We start from the raw sequence: 16,422 nt of genomic DNA on the forward strand, positions 1-16,422 counted from the left end.
GTATGAAAGAACAGACATGATCACTCCACTCTCCTCTCACCTACCCCCTCTTCATTTTACAGGTGAGAAACAGAATCTCAGCATTTAACTAATTGGACCACAGTTTCCTAAGCAGGAAAAGGAAGACGCAGAATTCAAAGAGTTCCGACCCTCAAGAGACCCATCGTTTCCAAGATAATAAGGGAACACTACACTTTCCAATCAAGAAAATAAGGAAAAACTTCCTTTTCTCTCTAAAAAGAGAGAGTCTGGAAGGAAGCAAAATACTTTAAATTTGTTTTCTTCATTATCAGTTCCCCTTTACAAATGATGAATTTGAAGGCTCAGAGAACACTAACTCTTAGACCAGTACTAGTAAGGACTAACCCTTTCACTGTTACAGGGATCACTCTGCGCTAGACGTGCAATACACACATCTGCTTCTAGTCCTTGCTTTTAGGTCAGTACTAAACTGTTTCTCAGTGTTACTTAACTGGATCATACATTAAAGTATGTCCTTAATTAATAGAGGTTTAAATGCTGAAAGGGCCATTCAAGATGGTTTCTAGAGCTTTTACCAACTCCATAATGCTGTAGGGCCACACTAACATCATCTAGTTTGTAGACTCCAAATTTTCTGACCTCTTTTCTACCTTTCTGCATTCTATTATATTGTCTCTATGACAGCAAATCAAGGTAGAATAAACAGATATTTTATGATTGCATATTTATTCCTTTCTTCCTCCAGCCTCATATAGTTAGGGAAGGAATGAAACAATAAATATTGAGTTCTTGGCAGTCCTTTAGAATGATGTTTTTCAAAATGTGGGTCAGAACTCGTAATTGGGTCATGAAATCGATCAGCATTTTTTTAAAGAAATGACATGCAACAGAGATATGTGGTATAGGTAAATACTGTTTTGTGAAACTTTTCTTCCAATTATGTATACATATTTGTATGTATGAAGTGGGTCCTGGTATAAAATATACCTCTTACTACAGGTCACAGACAAAAAGCAGAAATCACTGTTCTAGATGTCAATTCTTTGGCGTCCCAAAATAATATTACTATTTATTGCTGTGGAACAAATAAACACCATACATCTGCCCAAGCAGTAGCTCCAGCCATGTGTTCCATCTTTTTTTTTTTTTTTTTTTAAGTAGGCTCCTCGCCCAGCATGGAGCCCAATGCAGGGTTCGAACACAGGACACTGAGACCAAGACCAGAGCTGAGATCAAAAGTCAGATGCTTAACCAACAGAGCCACCCAGGCACACCCCATGTGTCCCACCTTTAACAGAAGAAGTGGGCTGCCCTGTAATGCACAAAGGTTTCTTTCACTATCTGAAAGTAGAACATTCCTTTGAAACCTTTCATAAGCCAAAAAGACATAAAGCAAAGAAGCAATTGCCATGAATACATAAGAAAAAATTTTTGAGTGTTCCCAGACCCCCCAAATAACCTCTCTTTAGCTTTTCTGACACCTAGAGTACATCTTATTAACGGGTGCACAAAATAAAACAAGATAAAGCACAGATGCTCACAGGGAGAGTTCAGAGCTATGGCGGCTACGGCTGAGATGCTCAGTGTGGCCGTCAGTAGAGGAGCTTGGGTGCTGCCGCTCTCCCTGCCGCCGCTCTCCCTGCTACTCTTCTCCCTGCTACTCCTCTCCCTGCTACTCCTCTGGGCATGTGCTGCTTCTATGCTACAAAACAAAAGCAGAAGGCTTTTTTGCTTTTCATCTTTTTCGTAAAAACAGAAATCCACTTTGGATTTCTTTTGGTTAGCAAAAACAGGTACTAACGTAGGTCTTCTGCAAAAGCAAAGTGGCATAACACAAGCTTTTGTAAAGTACAGGGGATACCTCTACTAACCAAGAACAACCCAGAACATAACCACAGGTAACCCAATTCTCCTATCAAACGTGCGGTTACATCTCAGGGACCTGACAGCCACATTGGCTTTTAAATGGCTCACGCTGGGAAAGAAAGGCATGAAACGGCCTTTTTTTAGTCACCAGGCAGGCTGGGTTTCAGAATACAAGTGGCAGCTAACTCCTACTGCAGAAGAAGGGAGTGGGCACAAGGATGTTTGTTTTTGTCAAATGGCCAAATTCTCTTAGCTTATTTGCTTTCCAAAAGTGAAAACTGTAAGAAATAAGGGTCTCTGTGCGAAAAATTTCTGTATCCACTTCAGCTAGGAAAGTAAGATGGCAAAACAAGAGCTTACAGTGACTCTTTCACAGTTCTTTGCTTCCCACCCACAACAAATAAGTGATCTGCTGGACAGTTAGTTACATAAACAGTTTGAAGATTTTGAACACAGATTTCCTGACCATTAAAAAATAAAACAAAAAAGATAAAATAATTAGTCTAGCTTGGCCCCACAAAGCAAAAGCCATATTTTATATGGTCCTCAAAACACAAAAGACAATTCTGTGTCTCCACTCCTTCAACAGATCAACTGGGAATCTACTCTGACAGAATTTAAAGTGAAGCACAGTGGGCCACAGTGGGCCAGACTTTCTGTGAGAAGGTATCTGACATAAGACAAAAACACACAGTGAGTGCTTTAAAAGTTTTGTATCTCTCTCATTTAATACATAATGATATACCAACATTCCAAATCAAACTAACCCAAGTTAGCGGTGACAGCAGAAAATGGTCATCGTAGATGCAAAAAACATTGCCAAGATACAAGCAACAGCTAGGAACGCAAGGAAAAAGTAAAAGAAAACCAAGCAGACCAAAAAGGAAACTTAAAAACCAGAATAATCAAGAGGGTCTGCTCCAAGGTGGAAAGAGCACTTCTGATAGGCACTGCAAGTGGCCGTTAGAACTTGAGATATTTTAGGGTCTGATTTCTAGAAACAACAGGGTGTGAGCTATATCCACTATGTGCTTCAGCTCATTCTAAGGAAAAATACCTCCTACTCCCTTAACCTTGCCTAAATGTCCCTTCTTCCCAATTTCTGAACAAACAACCTCTTCTGAAACCTTCTCTTGGGTGAAATGTATAGAAGGTAAAGCTGCTACTTCAGGAGAAAGTGAGGGAGGACAAAGCGAGATGCTGTGTTCAGACGGGCACAACAGAAGCCCTGCCAGTGACTCAGAGGAGCCGCGGGCTTATCAGATGGTGCGGACACGCTTTTCATTAGCTCCCTTTGTGGCGCCTACAGAGAATGCCTCAAGGAATTTTCAGGTGCAGAGAGATGTTCATTACTGATAAAGCCTAAAAGATGAACAGAGAAATTTTTTAATTTAAATTTAAATCCTTAAATTTAAATTTAAACATTTTCAAGATTTGGGGGACTTTCATATGGTTTTAGAGCATGTTTGGTTATTTTATCAGAGTAGTATTTAATGTAATATAGTAAGAATGCACAGAATGTCAGTCTAAAACACCCAAGAGACAGTGAATCTCCTTTTGCAAGGAATACAGACAGAACAGCAAATCCAGGCTTTATTTTGCAACTCAGGTATTTAGAGTAAATCCCAAGGCGTGTTTTCTACAAAAAAAGTTTACTACTTCAGACTGTTTCTTCACAGACTGCATTAAATTTTAAAAAGTAGATACATTAGGGGCGCCTGGGTGGCTCAGTGGGTTAGGCCTCTGCCTTCAGCTCAGGTCATGATCCCAGGGTCCTGGCATCGAGCCCCGCGTCAGGCTCTCTGCTCAGCCGGGAGCCTGCTTCCCCCTCTGTCTCTGTCTGCCTCTCTGCCTACTTGTGATCACTGTCTGTCAAATAAATAAATAAATAACTTAAAAAAAAAAAAAAAAAGGTAGATACATTGGTATCTTAAAAAAAAAAAAAAAATCCCCCTACAGAAAATAGTGCTAAGCCAGTGGCTGACATTACCAACTGTAACATATTTTTAATGCTGTTGTATGATTTCTCACTGTGTATTTATGCAAAAGCCTAGCCGCTCTCCTGCAGCAGGTGGCAGCAGACCCTGCAAGAGTGGCTGTGGAGTGCCACCATTTGCCAGCTCAGCAGATCCAGAGGCCTGCAGGCAGCTCTGGAGCCACAGGTGGCAAACCTTGTCACTATAACATGGCACTGCATGGGCAGCAGGCCATCTGTCACTGTCAGGCTGCAGGGTCCCATTTTGTACATGGTTTCTACTACTGGGCTAAACAAAGGGTCACACAATTAGGTGATGGATTTGGGCCCCATTAAGGCAAAATAAATCACTTGCTCCCAAAATTCACATTGGTTTAAAGGATGGTCTACAAATTCGCACAGGTTAAAGCTAACCCAGTGTTGGTCCAAGGGGATTCTAAACCTAAGAACACACAGCTCTAAGAAAGTGCCTCTCTCTGGACACACCCAGGGCTTTCCGGGCAGCACTGACTTAAGTGTGCTGGCACATCTCATCTTTTCAAGGGCGTGTCAGTCCAGGAGTGATGAAATTCCATCTAACTTGTATCTTCTGCAAAAGCCACAGGCCTCTGAGAGAGCCATTCATACAACCCCACCTAATTTCCTTTTGTGGTCCCCTTCCTATTATCCTCCCCAACCCACAAAAAGAGGAGGAGGAGAAGGAAGGGAGAAATAACTATTGCGTAACAAAACCCCAAGTTCCAAGACTTTCAGTATTGGGTAAAGAAAGAATGTAAGAGGCAGGACTCATCACGACCCAGAAGGGGAGGTCTTTGAGGACGTGGATGTGCCATTCCTGTGTGTGGCAGTGAGGGGTGCAGAGGGCACAGCACACATCCCTTGTCAACACATAACTACAACAGATGCCTCTTCCTAGTTCTCCGCCAAGCCATGAAGCTGGTGTCCTGCCCTGAGGAAATAAGGCTGAGGTTAAGAGCTGGATCCTTTGTGAGGTCAGTTACATATCTTGTGCTACTGCTACAAAAACGGTTGTACCCTGTTAGGGAGTCCGGGGTATTCCCGTTATTTGTTCCCTATCTCTGGCCTTCCAGGAAAGGAAAGCAATCTGTTCAGCTCAGTCACTGGGAGACTACGTGCAGAGGGTAAGAGCATGATATAAATGACTAAAAGAATAAACGATGGCCATTTAGGCACTAGTGAGGAAAAAAACGTCTTCAGCAGAACTCTCCCTTCTTTCCAAATCCAGCAAAGCCCTGCAGTGACCTTTTGGGACTGCATAAATAACTTTCCCCTGCTGGTCCCAAGAGGTCTGGGGAGAGGATGTGGCTTGCTCCGTGCTGAGTTTCACCACTTCATGAAAAACAAGCCCCAGCCTGCGTGCTAGGGAGAGGGCCCGTGATGCAGCAGGACGCGCGGCGCTGCAGTGGTTGGGCCTCTGGCGGCCATCCTTTCTCTCCGCTCCTAGAAGTGAGGCAGGGAGGAACAGGAACACTGGAAGCCAAGGCAGAGGGACAGAGGGCAGCCAGCCAACTGTTCTCAGACTGCTGAGGTGGCCCCATGGGAGAAAGCAAGGACAGCAACTCTGAACACTTTATCTTCCCGCCCCACCCCCTGCCCCGGTAAAAAACTGGTACACTTGTATGGCTAACCTTTGAGGACACAAGAACAGGAGGAATCTAAAGGGAAAACTTCAATTTAGTTTTGCAACTGGGATAAAATAGTATGTCGGCTTTAAAAACCAGCACCAGAACCCTCTCCTCACCCAATGGTACGAACAGATCTAAAAAATACTAATGCTATAGTTATTTGAAGTGATGGTAAGAGAAGGAGAACATACATTAAGGGACAAGAAAAATGTTTTACTATGTGTTTGGGGAACTGATTTCCATCTTGGAGACATCAGTCCACAGTCAAAGAACTTTGGGTACTAAAACCGCACTGCAGTATAAAACGGGAATGCATCAATATTGGCCTTTCATCCTGGCCGACACCCCCTGCCACTGTCCCTTAAACCCACCCTAAAAGAACGCATTAAAACAACCCTGTATTTTATCAGAAAACACAGATCCCCTGCTTTCCCATCTAGTGTCTTATCCCTTCGGAAATAAGATTTGGGGGCTATGAGAACAGACAGCAGAGGTGTGTCTCCAAGCTGGTCAGGTGGGAACCAGGCGGTTTTTGCCAGGGTGGTTTCCACAGATCTCGGAATTAAGTTCTACTTAGCAAGCGCAAGGAGCGCTGTTAGTCAAGACAGTGTGTGGGAACCACGTGTCCTATTAATTCCCTGCCGGCACACGGTGTCAGTCATTCACACTGCAGTCGAAAATCACAGCTCCTCCTGCTCTGCAGCACTGCTTATGCTGACGGGACTGGAGCACTGATCATCATGGCTGTCAGGGAAAAGGGAGGTTTGGTTGTGCTGCAGTTTCTTCTTATTCAGAAATTCTTTTCTAAACATTTGTCTAGAGTCCACTAAAACAAGCAAGAGACTCATCTATAACTTCCGGTTGTCTTACACAGAGTTTGTCACGGTACGCCTCTGCTCCACTAACAGTACTTGGGATTCTACTCTCTCTCTCAAACCTTAAGTTTGGAAACATTTTGACTTTACCCTGTCAGAGCTGAGGGAATACCACAGGATACACCACTCACCGTTCATCATCATGGCTACAGAAAGTAGAAAACACCGCCTAGCTGGAGTGGCAAAAGCAAACTACAGAAGGAGAGAACAAGACCATTTTACGAATACAAATAGCCTGAAACTGACATGGAGCTAAAACCTTTCGGCCAATCCTTCCATACTAGGAAAAGGGCAACCCTGCACTAGGGGACCCCTCATACCTACAGCTGGAGGAGTGATCTGCTGGGAGGGCATGTCAAAATGCCCAGCTCCATCCCAGCTCAGGGCAGATGGATGTGATGTCCATGCCTACCTCAGGAGATGAGTACTTCCTTCTTGGAACTGAGCCAACATGATGGACGACCGAAAAGCTCAATTTGCAGAATGTGTTTTATTTTTAAATGTTTGTTTATATATGGTAAATCTGTAAATACATTATTGACTATAAGACAGGCCCAGGAAGACTCCAGGCACAGCTCAATTAAGTCATTTCTGGCAAGACTGAGAAGGAAGATCTCTGTGAGTTAGGCTGCTCAAGTAAAGACAGGCTCCACTGAAAGATCAATCCATTAGGCCCATCAGTCACCAGCGAGCCCACAAAGAGGAAGATATGGAGTCAGATGCAGACAGAGGCACAGCACAGCACAGATAAGGGAGTCAGGTGGCCTGAATTTGGGCCAAAATCAACTGCTTTGCAGATGTATGACCTTGAGAAAGTTGTTTAACTACAGAAAAGCCTTGCTTTATCTAACTGTAAGATGAGCTAATTACCCTTGATCAACTTTGAGGCCAGCTCTGAAAATTCCAACTCCAGGAGAGAAGGGAACAGGTAAGAAATTAGCACAGCCATTACCACTATGACTATAGGTCACTTCAAATTAATCCATACCTGAACCACAAAAGAAATACAATAAACTTTGTTTCTGAAGGCGGCAACATTTATTTTACATATCAAATAACCTAAGCCCACGTAGAGCAAGAACGAAAACCAGAATCAAAGACAAATAACATCTTTTCATAGGAAGACTAGTTTCATCTTGCCATAAAGGAGACTCATACTGTCCTCTATTTTCTAAAAATCCACCTTATATTGGAAGGAGTTACGTTTCTAAATTAAGAAAAAAGAAGAAGAAAACACAGAGCAAGAGATTTCAGAAATGAGGATATAAAATAGCTATTTAAAATTTATTTTATCCATATCTCACCAATTTCTTACAAGTAACAACCAGAAGCTATTGAGATATAAATGCTAATTAAGTCTTTACTTCAGGAAAACCTCAAAATTTCTCTCTTCTAACAGAATAAAAAGTAACTGCAAACTGCCAAAGCAGTGCTACTAGAGGGGTCTCCAAACTTGACTGAAGAAAGATGACTGGTGCGGTGCACCTCTTATCACAGCGTTCCTGGGGACGCCATTTTACTCCTTGCTCACTGCCATCTTAGTGCCACAGAATGCTTCTAGCGGGCTGGCCGACATGCTTGCTTATCTACATTATGGCACTGCCAGAGCGTTCAAAGGTTTGATATGAATACATTTTTTTTTTTTTTTTTTTTGTAGCATAAGAGCCCTCCCCTGACTCTTTACTACCAGCCAGGCTAAAATTCCATGAGAAAACAGAAGAATTTGCAGATTGTAGAGATTTGGGAATCCCCTACAAGTACCAGAAAGGAGAGCCTCTTCCCAGCAGCCAAACTTGAGTAGACCACGGTAGAGGCAAAGAAACTGGAAAGCAACTGGGTCTCTGCTATCTCCCCAGAGTACCACATATACGGCTTCCATAAAGCCAGAGAGAAAGAAAACAAGACCAGAATCTTCAAGTTTTACTTTAAAAATTTCAAAGGGAGGGTTTGTGACACCTTTCATGCCATCCAACCAAACATTTTATGCAAGCAAAGCTGCAGTTAAAATGGAGTTCTAATCTGTTGCCCTGAAACTCTTCCATTTCAAAGAGCAAGCCTTATAAAAACCAAGGGAAAAGAATCCCTTTGCATTCTACCATACACCCAAACAATGAATATAGTGAATGTCCTTCCCAGGGTTAAAATAATTATATTGAGATCTAGGTTTTTATACTACAACCCTAAGATTTATTTAAGATTTATGGAATCTTTGTAGGATTCTGGACAGGGCTTAGGATAACTGATCCTTTCTATTTCAGTGAAAAGACGGATATGAAAATCTTCCTCTCCCTTAGTTTCAAAAACATCTATTAATTAAAGAAAACCAGCATTCAGTGAGTAGGATGAATAACAGCTAGTGCAACAAGACCTGGGAGAACAGCTGGCTTTATAAATTTGATATCAAATAAAAAGGATTCTCAGACACTCAGTTCTGTAAGATTCAACTCCTGAAACGGCTACTAAAGGATTTTGAGCAAATTCTTCATGGTACAGTTTACTGTAAAATACACTTACTACAAATTCTTCAGGGATAAGTGCCGTTAAAAAAATAAACACAAAAATCAAAGTTAAAATCCACTTATTTCCTCTCAGTAACAGCATAAAGGAACAAAGGAATAAGCCAAGTCAAATCCAATTAATTCTAAGAATCAAGAATTATAAGCTTACAATCACAAACAAGAGTTTTCCATAAGTAGCTTTGAAGTCACAACTATTAATTAACAGAAGGCACTAAGAATTATCCCCATTAATGAGAGCGAAAGTCTCAATCTATTGATTGTTTAGGACAAAATCTCGTTTTGTTACAACATTTTTTCTTATATATTTCAATCAGCCACTAAAGATCATTAACACGGAAGGGTTTTCTTTTAAAAACAAAAAACAACACAAAATCTAAACTAAAATCTAGCAATTTTCTTCAGGACTGGAAAATAAACTGTTTGTAAAAGACAGTGGAAAAAAGCCTAAACTCTTAAATATATCATATTTGGATTTTTTCTTCTCTCAAGTATCATTTTCACCTTCTGACTGGTGATAAACTCATACCTTTCATTAACTTAAATTACCAGAGAAGAATTAATCAAAAGCATGTGTTAAAAAATCACTCTTAGAACCTCTATTTTAAACATGCACGTACCACACTTGGTTTCTGACACACACATAAAAACATACATCCAAGAACCTGTCTTACACCTTTAATATCTGCAGCATTCATTCTAAAGTCTATTCTGCCCATTCAACCAAAGACAAATTTTCAACCTCTCCTCGCTATAGGAGTATATGAGAAATACTTACTGTAGACAAAAGGATTCCATCTTCTTTCTGGGAATATTCTCCACCCTCCTAGAGAACTCTTCTATGCAGTGTGCAAATTCATTTTCTGAGTTTTACAGTCACAAAGCTCTTGTGCCACAGAACCGAATGTAAATGAAATGGCCCTGCAGCTGCCTTCAGAGCGCAGCTCACCTCAACCATGATACAGCTAATTGTTAAAAATGGTGGCTGAGACATTTTCCATACATTAAATTAAGGAGCTCTGATGAAGATGCTGGCATCCACCCACTTCAGACAAAGGAAAATAATTTGCAACTGTACCAAGGCACAGATAATTGAGTCATCTCCCATACAGGGTCAGTGTTAGAGGTTTCCTCCATCTTTACAAAATGCAAACCACAGCTCATTGTCTCATCTCAGAAATCAATTCCTTGCAATGCTGCACTGGGTCAGAGTTTTAAAGGAATCTTAGTCGTGGGTAAATCCAGACCTTCAATGCCAAGACAAGAAAAATTCTCAGTACCTCTCCCTTCCCTGAGCAGCTCTCCTCCATTCCCTACTTGACAGCTCCTCAAGTCTTCCTATTGTTAAGAGTACAGAAAGTCCCCCACCTCTGAAGGGAGCTAAATCTCTCAACTAGGTGAGCAATTTCCAAGTCCCTGCTTCAGAAAAAAGTCCAGACCCTATAGGTCCCATGATACAAATACATTCCTTGGGATAAAAAGCTATACATCACTGCCTTCTCCTGTTTGTAAGGGAAGACAAAAAGCAAGCTGCTTTTCACTGAATCAAAAACACTTTCATCTCTGATATTAATCAAGGTATTAAAAGTGTTATAGGCAACATTTATAATTTCATTACCCTCCAGATAATGCTTACACGACTTAGGAAGTTTCCATCTCATGTACAGAAATCACATTCTCTACACCAAAAATGTGAAATATACTTAAAGGACTTATACTCTTTTGAGGATAAATTTAAGAAAGAAAAAGTAACTATCTTAACTGAAATTGCCTACATTTGATAATACTTAAAAAGTCCATATCTTGGGTGTTACTATTTAATTCTTCTCATTTAAAGCCTTATGCTAAAGCATTTCCTGTGAGATAATCCTAAATACCTCCAATAGTACTTTTTCCCTTCAAAAAAATATAAATGACTGAAATAAGGCATCCTACATACACACACACACACACACACACACACACAAACACACCCCTAAAAATCCCAAAGGATCTGATTTTAGAAAAGAAATTCTATTTTAATGCTTTATCTCATATGAGAATTCTACACTTTACATGCATCTTTCAAAAAAATCCTAAAGAAAGTCCATACTACTTACTAAAGATGAAGTCTGCAAAAATCCAAAATAACCAACTATTTAAATCTTTAAGCAAATACCTCTGCCCCACCCAAAAGATTTTTTTTTTTAAAGAAAAATATTAGAATGACAAGGCACAAATCTGAAGAATTCTCAGGAGAATTGAGTACTTTTTCTATCAAATAAGTTAAATCCTCTGAATTTACCTTGAAATTTTAAACAAGCCAAGCCCTTGTCTTTCAAAGGTACTGCAACAACATGCCGTCACTCTATTTACTAAGGTGCATTTATCTTAATTTCTTTACAGAACAAACAATCCTACCTGCAGCTCTCAAATTTTAGGAGTTACAGACCGGTCGATGCTGTTGGTCACGGCAGCTCTTCCATACCTTCTCTGTGGGATGAGCTCTGATGGAACCAGTGCTCAAGTTTTTCCCATTCCAGATAGCCAGAATTGAGGGGGTAGGGGGTGAGAAAGAGGAAGGGAGAGAGGAGAGGGAGAGAGGAGAGAGAGAAAGAAGAAAAAGGAAAAGAGAACACTCTGCAAATGATGATATGACCGAAGCTTTAAAGAGTCCAATTAGACAATGAGATGGCAGGGTCCCCTTATAAAGGGTACACTGCAGCCCCTGGGGCACAGCATAATCATTCGTGCTGCTCTACACAAATTCAGAGAAGTCAGCCTTCAGTTTGAAAGCACAAACTGATGGGAGTAACAGTTTATAGGTTACAGAAGGGTATTTTATTGTTAACGGACTGTACCAAGTTAAGATTTAAGAGGGGGAGAGACAACATGAGCCAAGGAATGCTATGATACTTTTTTTTCCGACCCAAGCCACTGCAATTACTCTGATGTGAATTTTTGATGACTTCCGACATCTTGCATGGTTAATAATCGCTTCAGCTGTCATGTTTGGTTAATGTGGAAAATGCATTTGCTGCATTGTGATGCAGTGCTGTGGCCACAGATTGTAACACCAGTTGTGAAGCTGGTCCCTTAACTGAGCAGCAGGAATTTGCACATGCCATGATGCTAAAATAAATGGTAGTTAAAAGATTTTATACAGCAGCAGACAGATTCTGCCATTTTAGCCTACAGAATGTGTAGATCCAACATACACAAGCATCTCAGATCGCTGTGCCCTCGTCAGTTGTACCGTCCTTCAAACAGAACAGTAAATTCACCATCTTAAATGTTTGGCCTCTCAGTAGTTAAAAGATTTCAATACTGTTTAAATAACTATTCAGATTAATTATAGCTTTGAACAGAACTGAGGCTATTTGCATTTCAGGAATATACAGCCAATGAAACTGTCAGTGACACAGGAAAATGCAGACCTTTTATTAACATATGCTCGGCTCAACTGTCACTTCTTTGTACAACATTTAGGGAAAAATATATGATGTGTAAGTAATGAATATTCCCATTCTACCCTAATGGTTTTTAAAAGAGCTCCTCAGACAGGGATTTTTTTTCCCCTCCATGTTTTAATGTACAACCTGAAAATTAAAGACTATATTAAAATACCAACATACGCTTTTCATTGTCACTAAAAGAAACTCAATGCGGCAAACAACTGTGCAATTGCAGGAAAGCTTGTGAAAAAGCAAAGATCAGACCACACGAAGAACCAGGCATCCGACGATTAAACTCAGGCCAGTCAGGTAGGAAATCGTCATTATGGTGCAGATTGAAAAAAAAAAAAAAATGCAAGAAAGACCCTTCTATCTTCAAAAACAAAACCCACAAACCCTACAATTGCAATCTGATGGTTGCAAAACCAACACCTATACTGCAGAACCAGAATGACACACAATATTTGGCAATTTTGTAATATATTTTTATACAAATATTAACTTGGCTACTTAGCATCTATAATTTGGCTACTTAAAGCTTCTTATCAATCTATAATCATCATTTTGGTATTTAAAGAAGCAGAACCAAGTTTTGGTTGCTTTAAAAGAAAATTAAAATAATTAACTTATATTTCTTACATCAGAACTTTAGCCAATTAAATGCTGAGAGTTGAAATGTTGCAGACATTTCTGCCTTTATTAAAAAAAATAATAACCAAAAAAGAATGAACATAGGAAAACACGGGTATCTGAACAGTGCATAACAATGGAAGAACTTCTGCTACTAACATAAAAATCAACTCATGATTTCCTTTGTTTTATTCATTGTGATAGCACCAAATGCGTAATTTGGAGGTGCATGTGTTAACAAGCGCTATAAAGCGGAAGAGCACTCTAGTTTTGTTTCTTCCCCTAACTTAAAATTAATTAACCAACAGTGCTATTAGGTGCCATAGCAGATGTTACAGTAGTTGTAGCTAACATTCAACAATTCGAGCCTTTTTTTTTTTTTGGTTCCAGACCCAACACAAGGTACCACTAGCAGCTCAGAAACTGCACAAGGAAGGAGGGAGGGAATGTGTGTTGGGGGTAGCTTTGAAATTAACCAGGCTCAGCTTATGCTCCAATTACTGAACAAAAGACAATCCTGGGGGACGGCTCTCTGAACCAGTGAAAGAAGCAAACTCTTTTGTTTCTGATCAAATAAATACTGCACTAGAGCAGAGTCGGTATGCAATAGGAGTCTCTGCCTGGGAATGGAAGGGGCAAGGAAAAAAAAAAAGAACCCCCAAACCCCTGTGTGGTTAAGTCAAACCATTTTAGTGATGGTTAAAACCTACTCCCGAGGGAGACATCTGAGTTCACTACAGGGAAGTAAGAAAACCCCTCTTTCGTTATTAAAATTAAAAAAACAAAACAAAAAGAACCCCACCTCACTAAGCCCCTATTAAGACATATTTCTCGGATAGCATGGCCAATGAATAAATTAAGAAGATATTTCTTTACGCTAGGATCAATTGTAAATCAGCTCAGACTGTCTTCCTCCAATCTATGAGTATGCCAAGGAAACCCGATGAGTTGCAGGATATTTTGACTACAAAGGACCCTAGAGCACAGGGTATAAAGAAGTGTTAACTAGCCTGCCTCAGACTCCAGGTGCCTGAATATGTTATATGGAGGTCATAAACAAAAATACTGAAAAGAAGCCATCTTACAAAGAAGGTACTACTCCACTAGTTTAATCGCTGGCTGAACATAAAGTGATCAATTCCTAAATGTTTACTCAGTAGTCCATTATTTTTGTTTTGGCTTTATATAAACCTAAGCACCAAAATCTAGATGACAAAAGGGTAGGTTATTAAATGGAAATACTAAATGAAAATAATGTCCAGTCCTTTTCATCAAAGGGATCGACACCACATTTCAAAATCTGTGCACTGCACCATTCTTAACTACGACAGCTAGTTGTACATCAGATACACACTATATAAAAAATCCAGACACCCAAAAGTGTAAAGACAGATGGAGCTTACTACCTGAAGTGGATTAAGGTCTCTGTATTTGAGAGATACCCGAATTTCAGGTGAGGGCCTGAATTCCCAAACAGTAAGTATTCTATGCAAAATTCAACAAAGCATAGTTCCTTAGAATTCCCGGTAATGAAAATCTTCAATAGAAAAGCTTCAACTTTGTTTTTTCTATTTCCATTTCTCTACAGATTCTACCAATCTGTCCATTAAGGAACATATATAGGAGGAAGATTTTTCCTAAAAAAAAGTAGGACACTTTATCCAACTTAAGGTATCCAGATTCCAAAGACTCTCTGACCTTCAAGCAAACTGGTTTAAAAGATTTCTAAATACGAAAAAAAAAAAACAAAAACAAAAACGGAGGAGGGCTAGTTCCAATTTCCTTAGGCCTATACTTGAAACACACCAAGGATGAGACATTTTTGAAGGTGTGGCATCAGTACTCCTTTTTTCCTACCCGTTATCGTTACTAAATAAGATTATAGAACAGAAAAGGGAAGCCACTGAAATTCTGTGGTTTAAGCAGAATTATAATTATAATCGCCAGGTGAGATTATCATGTTCAAGTGAACAACTATAAAACTCTGATGTATCCTGACTATATGCAGGGCTTTATCCAGAAATCAAAATCTGACAGATCCCTGGTGAGCTCTGTTCTACCTTCTGCCAGGTTTCGTGGGGCTGCTGGGAAGATAAAGTAGTATCACTGGTGGGTAAGTGCTTTTAAGAGTTAAGAATGAGAGGCCACGTGAGGTTGGGCAATTACTCTGTCCTACCCCCCAGCCTTCTGAGGCATAGATGGATCCTGCTTCCCTTCCCTGCCATCACCAACCTTTATCCTGGCTCCTTTCTCCTTGCTGAGACCTTGTTCCCTTGCCCCACACCATACAATTCCCCTCCCATACATTTACTTTTACTGCCACAATTCTTACCTCTAGAGCATGGCTCTGGAAAATTCTGTCTGGAGCTATTTCCTGAACAGTGCTTCTTATCCTATCTCTAAATGTTTCAGGGGCATTTCCACGGAGATGTCTTAGCAGAACATCAAAAACTGACATGAAATCTCAACTCTCAATCCAGTTAATCTTCCTAACTTCTGTGCCTCGACCAATAGCACCAACCCTTCTCCTCCTTACAAACTTAGTTATTTCTGAACATCCTTCTTAAGCCCATCAGGCACCAAGTGTGGCAGATGTTTTATTCCAAGCATATCTCACACATCTTTTCCCCCTGTGTTTTCTCACCAACCAACCTGGTTCTGATGTCATCACTATGGCTGGATTATTACAACTGTCCCTGAACAACACCTCAGCAGGTATCCCTTCTACTGGCCAAGCCAACTTCCATGTGTTTCCACAGCTCCCTCCCTTTCTTCTTGACATTTACCTGCTCCAAAACTTTCAACAGCATGTACTGCCTACACTGCACTGCTTGGCAGTCACTCCTTCCACATCTAATACCCTCCCTGACAGATTTCATTTCTTAGCACAAAACTTCTGTTCTCACCTCTCTGACTTTGGTCAGGCTATTACGCTTGTATCTTCTTTCACTTCAAGCAAGCTAAGACCATGTAATCTTTCAAAGGCCCATTCAAACCCTGTCTGTTCTAGGTGGTCTTCCCCAACTACCCCAGAATTCCCTCATCATTACCCATTCCTCTCCTCTCTGAAGTTCCACGTCGAGAACCTCGTATCATTCCCACTCAATTCTGCCCATGATTTTATACTCTCTTGGACAATTTGATCCTATTATAGCAATCAATGTTAGTTAATCTTGACTCTCCAGGTAGAAGACAATGAACTTAGAATAAACATAAATTCATAATTATCACCTGTGCCTACCACAGTGTTGTCCTTACTGGCCACTCAACAAACCCATTTCATTGATTTTTATCAGTGTTCACTAGACCCGACCCAGGTAGACACAGACAATGACTTCAAAGAGCTAAATACTACTTCTGCATGTTGTTTGTTCTTTCAAATCTCTTTATCTCCCTGAGATCACTGCAGCCTTAGGTAGTAAGACAGATGCTGAGGTGGTTCTTGGCCAATGTGCAGAAGCACCAAACTCTTCTCTGTGACTAAGCATCATTACCAAC

The 16,422-nt window shown here is 40.4% G+C and overlaps 1 protein-coding gene across 5 annotated transcripts in view; it reads right to left on the reverse strand.

The window, feature by feature from the left end:
- Positions 1-16,422, reverse strand: part of NUP93 (nucleoporin 93) — a 109,629-nt gene that overhangs the window by 41,560 nt on the left and 51,647 nt on the right. Inside the window, exon 1 of one of the 5 annotated variants that reach the window (XM_059151919.1) lies at positions 11,261-11,631. The exons of the other annotated variants lie outside the window; for them this stretch is intronic. The gene's annotated coding sequence lies outside the window, so the exon portion shown is untranslated. Of the gene's footprint in view, positions 1-11,260; positions 11,632-16,422 lie in introns of those variants that run through there. 5 annotated transcript variants of the gene reach the window in all.

Source organism: Mustela lutreola, chromosome 16 (assembly GCF_030435805.1).
Source record: "Mustela lutreola isolate mMusLut2 chromosome 16, mMusLut2.pri, whole genome shotgun sequence".
In the NCBI taxonomy this organism is placed as follows: domain Eukaryota; kingdom Metazoa; phylum Chordata; class Mammalia; order Carnivora; family Mustelidae; genus Mustela; species Mustela lutreola.